Below are 9,874 nucleotides of genomic sequence, written 5' to 3'. Positions count from 1 at the left end.
AGCTTTTAATCCCAAAGAGCTGCCGGGAATTGATATTCCAGGTGGCTCACTTTAATCCCATGGCCGGACACTTGGGGCAGGATAAGACACTAGCCCGAATAATGGCCCGGTTCTATTGGCTAGGGACTCACGGCAATGTCTGTAGGTGGTGTATGGCATGCCGCGAATGCGAGTTAGTAAATCCCACGGCCATTCCAAAAGTGTCTTTGCACCCTCTGCCGTTAATCGAGACACCGTTCGAAAGAATAGGGATGGATCTCATTGGGCCATTAGATCGGTCAACATAAGGATACTGCTTTAATTTAGTTCTGGTGGACTATACAATGCGATATCCAGAAGCAGTACCTCTTCGCAATATCTCAGCACGTAATATTGCAGAAGCACTCTTCTGTGTCAACTGCCGGGTCGGAATCCCCAAAGAGATTCTGACTGATCAAGGCACTATGTTTATGTCACGCACACTGCGTGAACTGTATGGGTTACTGGGAATTGAGCCTATCCGCACCAGCCTTTATCACCCACAAACAGATGGCTTAGTCGAACGGTTTAAATTGCACCCTCAAAAACATACAACCCCGATTCCAAAAAAGTTTGGACAAAGTACAAATTGTAAATAAAAACAGAATGCAATAATTTACAAATCTCAAAAACTGATATTGTATTCACAATAGAACATAGACAACATATCAAATGTCGAAAGTGAGACATTTTGAAATTTCATGCCAAATATTGGCTCATCTGAAATTTGATGAAAGCAACACATCTCAAAAAAGTTGGGACAGGGGCAATCAGAGACTGGAAAAGTTAAAGGTACAAAAAAGGAACAGCTGGAGGACCAAATTGCAACTCATGAGGTCAATTTGCAATAGGTCATTAACATGACTGGGTATAAAAATAGCATCTTGGAGTGGCAGCAGCTCTCAGAAGGAAAGATGTTCACCAATCCCCCTAATTCTGCCCCCACAAATAGTGGAGCAATATCAGGAAGGAGTTCGACAGTGTAAAATTGCAAAGAGTTTGAACATATCATCATCTACAGTGCATAATATCATCAAAAGATTCAGAGAATCTGGAAGAATCTCTGTGTGTAAGGGTCAAGGCCGGAAAACCATACTGGGTGCCTGTGATCTTCGGGCCCTTAGACTGCACTGCATCACATACAGGCATGCTTCTGTATTGGAAATCACAAAATGGGCTCAGGAATATTTCCAGAGAACATTATCTGTGAACACAATTCACCATGCCATCCGCCGTTGCCAGCTAAAACTCTATAGTTCAAAGAAGAAGCCGTATCGAAATATGATCCAGAAGCGCAGAGGTCTTCTCTGGGCCAAGGCTCATTTAAAATGGACTGTGGCAAAGTGGAAAACTGTTTTGTGGTCAGACAAATCAAAATTTGAAGTTCTTTATGGAAATCAGGGACGCTGTGTCATTCGGACTAAAGAGGAGAAGGACGACCCAAGTTGTTATCAGCGCTCAGTTCAGAAGCCTGCATCTCTGATGGTATGGGGTTGCATTAGTGTGTGTGGCATGGGCAGCTTACACATCTGGAAAGACACCATCAATGCTGAAAGGTATATCCAGGTTCTAGAGCAACATATGCTCCCATCCAGATGACGTCTCTTTCAGGGAAGACCTTGCATTTTCCAACATGACAATGCCAAACCAAATACTGCATCAATTACAGCATCATGGCTGCGTAGAAGAAGGGTCCGGGTACTGAACTGGCCATCCTGCAGTCCAGATCTTTCACCCATAGAAAACATTTGGCGCACCATAAAACGGAAGATACGACAAAAAAGACCTAAGACAGTTGAGCAACTAGAATCCTACATTAGACAAGAATGGGTTAACATTCCTATCCCTAAACTTGAGCAACTTGTCTCCTCAGTCCCAAGACGTTTACAGACTCTTGTAAAGAGAAAAGGGGATGTCTCACAGTGGGAAACATGGCCTTGTCCCAACTTTTTTGAGATGTGTTGTTGTCATGAAATTTAAAATCACCTAATTTTTCTCTTTAAATGATACATTTTGTCAGTTTACAGATTTGATATGCCATCTATGTTCTATTCTGAATAAAATATGGAATTTTCAAACTTCCACATCATTGCATTCCGTTTTTATTTACAATTTGTACTTTGTCCCAACTTTTTTGGAATTAGGGTTGTAATTGGAAAATTTGTAAGCAAAGACACACGCACCTGGGATAAATGGCTCAAGCCCCTGTTATTCGCAGTGTGAGAGGTCCTGCAAGTCTCCATGGGGTTCTCCCCATTTGAATTATTCTACGGGCGCAAGCCGCGTGGCATTCTGGATGTGCTACAGGAAAATTGGGAGGAGGGACCTTCAACCAGTAAAAACAAAATTCAATATGTTATTGACCTGTGCACCAAACTCCACACACTCACGCACTTAACCCAGGAGAATTTGCAGCAGGCCCAAGAACGTCAATTCTGTCTGTACGACAGGGTCACACGCCTTAGGGAATTCACACCGGGAGATAAAGTACTCATGTTTTTGCCCACGTCGAGCTCCAAATTGATCACCAGGTGGCAAGGACCCTTTGATGTCACACAGCGAGTTGGGGACGTCGACTATGAGGTGAGGCGAATGGACAGGGGTGGGGCATTACAGATTTACCACCTCGATCTACTAAAACTTTGGAATGAGGAGGTCCCCTTGGCATTGGTGTCGGTCGTTCCGGAGAAGGCAGAGCTGGGGCTGGAGGTTCAAAAAAGAAAATTGACATCGCCCACTGCTCCGGTCCCATTTGGAGACCACCACTCCCCGACCCAGCTCACGGAGGTCGCCCAGTTGCAAACAGAGTTTTCTGACATGTTCTCACCGCTGCCCAGGCACACCCACCTCATAGAACACCACATTGAGACGCCCCCAGGGGTAGTAGTGCGCAGCCACCCTTACAGACTGCCCAAACACAAAAAAAAGGTGGTTCGGGAAGAACTCAAGGCCATGCTCGAAATGGGCATCGTCAAGGAGTCCCACAGCTACTGGAGTAGCCAGGTGGTCTTGTTTCCCAAGGCCGACGGGTCGGTCCGGTTTTGTGTGGACTATAGAAAAGTCAACGCACTGTCTAAATTTGATGCGTACCCAATGCCTCGTATTGACAAGTTGCTCGATCGACTAGGCACGGCTCGTTTTTATTCGACACTGGATTTGACAAAGAGATATTGGCAGATCCCCTTGACTCCACTATCCCGAGAGAAAACGGCCTTTTCCACATCGTTTGGCTTACACCAGTTCGTCATACTTCCTTTTGGGCTGGTTGGGGCGCCCGCTATGTTCCAGCGGCTTATGGATAGGATCCTCCGCCCCCATGCCACCTACACATCTGCCTACTTGGATGACATTATTATTTACAGTAATGACTGGCCGCGGCACTTGGAACACCTAAGGGCCGTCCTTCGGTCGCTCAGGCGAGCGTGTCTAACAGCCAGCCTGAAGAAGTGTGCGATTGGGTGAGTGGAAGTACAGACTCTGGGTTTCCACTTGGGCAATGGGCAGGTGCGTCCCCAAATTAATAAGACAACAGCGATTGCGGCCTGCCCAAGGCACAAGACCAAAAAGGGGGTGAGACAGTTCCTGGGGCTGTCTGGCTACTATCGTAGGTTTATACCTAATTATTCGAATGTCACCAGCCTGCTGACTGATCTCACTAACAAGGGAGCACCAGATCCAGTCCAGTGGATACAGCAATGCCAGCAGGCTTTTTTGGAGGTAAAGACTGCACTGTGTTGGGGGCCACTGTTACACTCCCCTGACTTTTCTCTCCCCTTTATTTTGCAGACAGATGCACTGGACAGAGGGCTGGGGGCTGTTCTGTCCCAGGAGGTGGAGGGGGAAGACCATCCACATCAGCTGGAAGCTGTCGGTGCGTGAGGGCAGGTACAGCACAATACAAACGGAGTGCCTCGCCATCAAGTGGGCGGTCCTCGCCCTCTGCTACTATCTGCTGGGGCGCCCTTTCACCCTTTGTTCAGACCATGCACCCCTGCAATGGCTCCACCGCATGAAGGATGCCAATGCATGGATCACCCGTTGGTATCTGGCACTCCAGCCGTTTAAGTTCGAGGTGGTCCACAGGCTGGGGGTGCAGATGGCCATGGTGGATTTCATCTCCTGTCGGGGGGGGAGTCGGCTATAGGTCGGACAGCTCCCCGGCCTGAGTCGGGCGGTGGGGGTATGTGGCGGGGGGGCATGGCCAAGCATCAGTCTGTGAATGGAGGGCAAAGTCAGGGAAGGTAAGTGGTGGAATCATTGCACATGATGGGAATTAACCTGTGTTTGTGTGTCTTCCCCAGTGACCACACCCTTTAAAAGGAGAGAGAGCAGTGAAAGGGAGCTCTCTCCCCAATCAGAACACTTGTGTGTGTGCGTGCGGGGCTGGGAGAGTGTGAAAAGATGAAAAGCTAAAAGTAAAAAGAGTTTTTGAGAACTCAGTTCTGGCCTGCCATGCTTCAGGTGCTCCACCCACCTGGTCAGATACTACACCAACCCTGATCCATACTTCTTCACAACTTTGTCTTAGACCTGTTTGGAGTGCTCCTTGGTTTTCATGCTGCTTGCTTAGTTGTGTTGCAGAGTTAGGGTCCTTCCAGAGCAGGTTGATTGATACAGACATCGTGTGACAGATCATGTGACACTTTGATTGCACACAGATGGATCTTAATCAATTAATTATGTGACTTATGAGGTGAATTGGTTGGACCAGCTCTTATTCAGGGGTTTCATTAAAAAAAGGGTAAATACCTATGTACACTGCAGATTTCTGTTTCAATAATTAACAATCTTAATTAGTGCTAATTATTGAAACAGAAATCTTAATATTGCAATAAATAACAATTTTAATGATTGTTTGTGTCACAAGAAACAACAATTTTCACCTTTAAAGTTGTAGGCATGTTGTGTAAATCAAATGATGCTAACCCTCCAAAAATCCATTTAAATTCCATCTTGTTATGCGACAAAACAGGACAAACACAAAAGGGGATAAATACTTTTGCAAGACACTGTATTATGGCAATCTTCAGTTTCTGTTGAATATGAACAGAACAAGTGAAAACAGCTTGACGGAAGCACAAGAGCAGAAACTTCAGAGCCTCGGCCAACTCCACCAGATCACATCGCTGACCTCAAATGCCATTTCCTATGGGGAGAGGAGACGCTGCAAGTGTTTCATCCTTCCTCCCACCCTGGACCCCTTTCAGTTTGCATATCAGGCCAGCTGGTCTACTAATGATGCAATCTCCTCTGCATTCCAGTTTGCCCTCTCCCATCTGGACAGAAAAGCCTCACATTTAAGAATACTGTTCGTAGACTTTAGTTCAGCATTTACCATCATCCCTCAACAGGTGATCAGGAAACTGGACTGTTATGCCCGAACACTTCACTGTGGAACTGGTTGCTGGACTTTATCTCTGAGAGACTGCAATCAGTAAGCATCAACAACAAGGCATCGGACAGCATCACACTCAGCATGGGGGCCCCCCAAGGGTGTGTGCTCAGTCCCCTGCTGTTCACCTTGCTGACCTATGGCTGTGTTACAACATACAGCTCCAACAACTTCTTCAAATTTGCCAAAGACATGACTGTGGTGCATCTCATCAGCAACAAGGATGAAGCAAATTACAGAAGTGAGTTAAATTAACTGGCCACATGGTGCATGAATAGCAATCTCTCCCTAAATCTGATTATAATAATAATAAAAGAGATTGTTATTCACTTCTGGAAGGTCCACACCCAGCATTCCCCACTGTCCATCAGTGCAATTGCTGTGGAATGGATCAGCAGCACCAAATTACTGGGGGTGCATATCACAGAGGACCTCTGCTGGAAGACTAATATTGCATCACTGGCCAAGAAAGCCCAGCAGTGCCTCTATTTCCTCTGGAAACTGAAGAGAGCCAGAGCCCCATCATCCATCATGCTTGCTTTATTCTTGCTAATAAAAAAAAAACTTTTCAAAAAAATTTTGGACAGTAAATCATTTACAACTTCGTAATGTTGTGATCCCTTCTCACAACACTTCTGACATAATTTCTGCCAGTTATGGAAAACATGTGTCTAGAGCGTTGCACTCCCGCGGGAGTCCCGCGGGACTCGCGGGACCCACCGCAAAGCAGTGCGGCGCGGGACAAATTTTGAAAGCTCATTGCGGGCGCGACCGGAAGTGCACATATGCGCGCGCGGGAGCGGGAGTGCACATATGTGGCGCGGGTGGGAGCGGTGATGAGCTGTAATCCCGCTAACTAAAAATGTGTTTGAAATAAAATGTATAAATTATTAATTTATGTCTATCATATATAATTTGTGCTGGATATTTTATGTGGCATTAATAAAAAGATTTTAAGATGCCTAAATTTGCAGAGAGAGTTAGATTGCCAGAGAAATAGTATCTTAAATTTGCCATTGATCACTCTAATGACTCGCAGTTCACACGCAGCCAGCAAGAGTACCATGAGTGAAGTGATTTACGGCTTCCAATCAGAAGCGGCCAAATTTGCATATTACAGGAAGGATTTCTGGGATAGCATTGAGTCAAGCCTACCGTCACTGTGTAACATGTCTCTCTGACTAAAGTTGTAGACTAACTCAAGCAGTAAATCAAATCACTTCTCTTACTAGCTCTGATTTGCAATAAAAAAAACAACAACACACACACACACACACACACACCCCATTGGTACAAAGCAAGCCCATTCACTTTTTTATGCTGATCAGAGAATTTCAATGGTTTCTCATGAGATAAAAATGTGTGATTCGTGATTAAATACTTGAATCATTTGACAGCAATAATTATAATTAGAGACAGTACATGCTGAATTCTGAAACAAGGTAAATAATAACAACGTGACCTGTAGGTATTTATGCTGAAATCCACTCAAAGTAGGGGGCGTGGCACTCTCATGCTGTGTCAAGACAAGAACTTTCCTGAGAAATAACGTGAACGTCTGCATCATGCGGGATTTGCGGGCGGGAGCGGGACAAAATATGGCAGGCGTGGGCGGGAGCGGGACTGAAAATCATAAATTTTGTGGGCGCGGGCGAGAGCGGGACTGAAAATCATAATTCTTTGCGGGCGCGGGTGGGAGTGGGACTGCACAATGCGGGCGGGAGCGGGACTGAAAAATCCAACCCGCGCAGACCTCTACATGTGTCTTATGTTAAAACTCTATCTATCGATCCATCCATCCATTATCTGACACCACTTATCCTGTTATACAGGGTCGCATGCAAGCTGGAGCCGATCCCTGCTGACTTATTATTTATTATTATTATTATGGGCGAGAGGCAGGGTACACCCTGGAAAAGTTGCCAGGTCATGGCAGGGCTGACACATAGGCTACATCCACACGATAACAGCAACGAGATGTTATTTAAAAATATATCGGGTCCAAATGGGCAACGATCAGTAAAATAGCAGGTCCATATGGCAACGCAACGCTTGCTGAAAACGATGCAATACACATGCCACACCTCTAGGTGCGCTGTAAGACGGTCCCTTCGGAGACACCAGAACAATAGAAGAAGTAAGGACGCATGCGCATAAACTATTATGCGCCAGACTTCATATTAACCACAAAGTCAGGAAAATCTGTTCGTAAAATTACATTATAATGACCAAATACAATGAAAAGTATTTTTCCAGTCTCACCTGTGAAAGATAATCCCATGTGATCTCGTTTGGATGGCAAAACTGTTGGTACAGTTAAACGCAGCTAATCTTTATTCCCCGTTTTGACCTCTCCAATATGGCGGCGAGGATGACGTATGATTCTACGCGGAAGGCGGCGTCTTTAATAGTCCGGAATAAATTGAATGTTACACGTTGATGGATTAATTTGCTCCTCTACGCCCTTTTTGAGGAACGTATTGTCGGACTTAAATCAACATCTGAAGAGGTGAGATCGCTCCCTTTTTTCCCTATTTTTGCTGGCGGGATTGACTCTGCCCTAAGGGCAGAGTCTCTCTCTCTCTCTCTCTCTCTCTCTCTCTCTCTCACTTTGCACCATTACACTATAAATATTCACAGTGAAAATATTTTGTAAGCGCGTTTCATGAACCAAGTTATAGGATTTGTTGACAACTCGCATCGCATCGCAATGAGAAGATCATTGGCACTACTGGTGTTAAGAATCAGACCATTTCATGAATGAATATTTTGCTGTAGAGCTGCAGTGTTTGTACAATTGCATGTTTTTGCTTCACTATTACTGTCACTATTCTGCTTCTTGCATTACTACTGTGAACTAACACTGAACATAATAATAATAATAATAATAATAATATCCAAGCTCATGTTTCACTCTCACTAGTGCTCTGTAAGGCTTTTTCCTGGTGATATTCGTTACACTTCTACCCGGCGTGAAGCACTCACAGTCATGTGGTTGTGACGTCATCATAAACAAATCCGTTCTACTCATCCAGACGACTTCACAATGGCACCATTGCCAGATCTTTCCACTCTGGAACCCGTTCTCAAAAAGATTGCGTTTTGGGCACCCAAAATGCCGGTGCGGTGTGAATGCCAGGCCTAAATGAAAAGCAATTGTATCGGAGTCACTTGAATCCGTTGCCGTGTGGACAGGGCCATAGAGACACACAATCATTCACACTCACATTCACACCAATGGTCAATTTAGAGCCACCAATTAGCCTAATTTGCATGTCTTTGAACTGGGGGGAAAACGGAGCCCTCGGAGAAGCCCACACAGACACGGGGAGAAAATGCAAACTCCACACAGAAAGCCCCTTGCCGTCCGCTGGGCTAAAACCCAGGACCTTCTTGCTGTGAGGTGACAGTGCTAACCACTACACCACCATGCCGCCCCTCTTCTGAATAATCAAATTTTCAAAAATGGAGACTCATCCCTATTTACAATAGTTTGTTGGAATTATAATTTTATATTCAACATGAGACCAGGCCTCCATCAAGCTGATTTTCATGGAAAAGAACAGGTTATTTTCTCAGTTGCTGGAGCTGAATGGTATTGGCAAAAATGTCTATGACAGGCACATTCACTCCTTCTGGCCAACCAAGCATTTGATACCATTGATTGAGTTGATTGAACAATGAGTTGGAGTCTTCAGGGAAAAAAAATAATGATAAAAAAAAATCACCGAGCCCATTCCCACCAGTGACAAACAAGAAGGAATCAAGCCTGCAGTCAAGTTAACAATAGCTGTTAATGCAATAAAACAAAAGGCTTAACTCAACTACCTTAGGTTTTGATCACTAACCATTATTGAGAATGACAAAAGAACAAACTGACTGTGAACATCACTGGTTAATTGCAACACGTGAATTAACTAAATGGTGAAAATTTAGAAAGCATACTGAGTGGGCATACAACGATACACCAGTAACCTCCATCATTTCCATAACAGATGAAGAAAGCATTGCCTCCATTTTTGATCATTAATCTCAGTCAGTGAACTGCGATAGTGACTCAGAAGGAGAAATTAGTGATAAGGAGAATGTGCCTAAAATTAAAGCAGTCCAGGATTCCAAGTTTTTGGGAAAGTAAAACTGTTGGGACACTATGATCATACTGTAACAGCTTGTATGCTGGGGCAATGAGGAACTGGGAGATAGGTGTGACAGATCAAGGTGTGTTTTATTAATTATCTTTACTTTCACTTTTCAATGACTTTAGGTTTGGCTTGTATGTATACGCACACATGAGCGTTGGGGAACACAACTGATCACAGCCGATGCTGCCACACGTACCGATATTTTATAATATTCGCATGATTTTTATGACTTTGAAAAAAGTGACTTATTTCCATTACTTCTTACATATGCAAGTGAATTAAGTGTGGATATGAATTAAATGCAGTTGGGCTGCTTTTACAA

This window comes from Neoarius graeffei, chromosome 6 (genome assembly GCF_027579695.1).
Source record: "Neoarius graeffei isolate fNeoGra1 chromosome 6, fNeoGra1.pri, whole genome shotgun sequence".
In the NCBI taxonomy this organism is placed as follows: Eukaryota; Metazoa; Chordata; class Actinopteri; order Siluriformes; family Ariidae; genus Neoarius; species Neoarius graeffei.
The sequence above is the reverse complement of the archived record's forward strand: the minus strand, read 5'-3'. Positions refer to the sequence as shown.